This window comes from Phoca vitulina, unplaced genomic scaffold (genome assembly GCF_004348235.1).
Source record: "Phoca vitulina isolate PV1807 unplaced genomic scaffold, GSC_HSeal_1.0 scaffold3, whole genome shotgun sequence".
NCBI lineage: Eukaryota > Metazoa > Chordata > Mammalia > Carnivora > Phocidae > Phoca > Phoca vitulina.
The window spans coordinates 42,197,542-42,200,216 of NW_022589706.1; the positions used below are offsets into that span (position 1 = coordinate 42,197,542).

Consider the following 2,675-nt stretch of genomic DNA (forward strand, 5'->3'; position numbering starts at 1 on the left):
TTTTATAACAAGTCATTGATCTTCAACTTTCTTTCATTTCACTTTCCAGGCAGTTCCACATCAAACTATCTCTACTTAGAACTTGCAATTTTTCCCTGTTATCTCTTCTTGACAGTTTCTCATGTATTATAGCTCTCTGGAGATGTTTCGTATTTTATTCTCACTCTTGTCATTTGCTTGACACAGCACTTCTAAAAAAAAAAAAAAAAGTATACTGCATATTAACGTTTCTCATAGGAAAGTTTTTGGCATTTTGTGTGAGATTATTTTTTATATAGGAATGCCCCTCTTATTAAAAAAGATTACTGTTTCTGAGCCTGTCCTCAAAATCTTACTACATATACTTGCAAGTATAGAACAAAAATGCTTCCATTCTTTCCCAAATGTCCTTTGAGAGAGTGATGCCATCCTTGCTTGAAAACTACTGCATCTAAACAAACTAAACATTCTCCAAAATTCATGCATTACTATTTAACAGATGTTGGAGACAATAATTCTAACATATTAGAAAAATGCCTGTTATATTTTGCAGTCAACAGATATATTGTTGGGTTGGATTCTGACTTAGCTGAATCCAATTGAAAACTAAAACAGTAGCGACCTAGGTGTGAGAATTGTGGGGACAGGGACCATGGAGGCTGTGCTGAACAAGCTGGTGTCTGTGGATGGCCTGCTGAAGTATGAGAGGGCAGCAGGCTCCATGTCCAAGAGCATGCAGTTTGAGTGTGCCTGGTGCAAAGTAAGTACAATGAGGACATCTGTAAAGGCACTGCACAGCTGGAGGAGCAGCAGGATTATGTCTTCTACCTGGCTGTGGGGAACTACCTGCTCAAAGAATAGAAGAAGGCACTCAAGTATGTGCGGGGGCTGCAGCAGACACAGCGCCAGAACAACCAGGCCAATGAACTGGAATGGTTCATTGACAAGGGCCATGAAAAAAGATGGACAACTGGGCATGGCCATTGCTGGAGGCATGACCCTGGGTGGGACGGGCTTGGGCTGGACTCATTGGACTTGCTGTATCCAAGTGCAAATCCTGAATGAGACTGTACCTCCTCCTCTGCCCAGGGATATGTACAAGCCCCTGGAGAACACTTGAAGAGGGCAGTGGACCCATCCATCCTTGCTGTCTCTTCTCCTGAACCCTATCACTCTCCTCTGGCCTTCAGACTCCTCTCCCTAAGAGGTATCCCATAGCCCCAAACCATGGTGCTTTGGAATGAGTGTAAATAAAATTGGGCTTTAGGTTGGGGAGAAATTCCTCACATTTGAAACTTAAAATAGCTAAACAGTAAGTCTGTGGTCCCTTGACACATTCAGGGAAATAATGTCACCAAATTTAAGAGAAAAATATACTTTCAGTTCACTCAGATATCCTAACAAATTTGACAGATTTAAGTTTTACATAGATTAATTTTTCAATATTTTAATCTAAATGAAAAATAAAAATTGAGGATGGGAGGGCTATCTTGAAATGTGGTTTAGTTTGGTTTAATTAATTTAGCAAAAAAATCTGGCAATTTGGAGTTCCGCCTTTTCCCTTTTACAATTTCTAGGTTATTTGAAAGGTTACTTTTAGGATATAGTCTCCTTTCACTTCATACTATTAAAGTTTTGCAATCAGTTTTAACACTAACAAATTGAAAAGGAAATGAAATGATAAATTTAATTTTTCATTATTCTCATTAAAATGTAAAACATGGAATACATAGTAGAAAAACATACAATTCTCAAATGGATTTTTGTCTAAGAACCTGTAGACTTCTAGGTTCAGGAGGATGCTGGGTTTGTATTTTGCAAATTTTTTGGAGTTACATTACTCTAGAAGTAGTTACATAAATAGTTATGAAATTAAAATATTTTAGAAGATTTCTAAATTATCAAAAGAATATAAAAAAGGACTTCAGGATGCCTGGGTAGCTCAGTCAGTTAAGCATCTGCTTTGGGCTCAGGTCATGATCCCAGGGTCCTTGCTCAGCGGGGAGCCTGCTTCTCCCTCTCTCTGCTGCTCTCCCTGCTTGTGCACTGGCTTTCTCTCTCCCTACAACAAATAAATCTTAAAAACAAACAAAAAACTTCATAATTATACAATTTTTTGAACACTAATATCCCAGGCTTTATGTACTTCCTAAGCTTTTATTTCTATTATATCTAACAAACAGTTTCTTATTTAATCCTTACTACAACATTTGAAGGTATGTTGTGTCCCCAAAAAGCAGAAAAACTAAGGATTATAAAAATTAACATTTTAAATGTCACACAAAAAAGCAAGCTATAGCACCAATATTTGTATGTAAATCTGTACATTTGTAAGCATTTTAAGCAATATCTACTATTACAATTATGTTTTTATTTTGTTTATCTAATTTTATCATACTTTGAGAAGGTTTTGCATGTTAGAAAACACAGATTGGCATTAGTTACTATCTGGCATAGTAATTTCATGTAGATAACCATGGCAATTTTCACTTCTAGGGTTGCTCTCTTTGTGGTCTTCTTTAAACAACCTCACAATTTCCTGTATCATTGAGATGAAAGATAAACAGTCTTTGCCTATTATTTAAGAAATTCATTTCTAATGATTTTTATTATAATTTATATAATTATGCTTATTGTGGATAACTTAGAAGACAGACTAAAGAAGTATAAGATCAAAATTACCTAATGCCATATAG

At 36.0% G+C, this 2,675-nt stretch overlaps 1 pseudogene; it reads left to right on the forward strand.

The window, feature by feature from the left end:
* Nucleotides 1-631: 631 nt before the first annotated feature.
* On the forward strand, nucleotides 632-1,040 carry LOC116628966 (annotated as a pseudogene).
* Nucleotides 1,041-2,675: the final 1,635 nt, after the last annotated feature.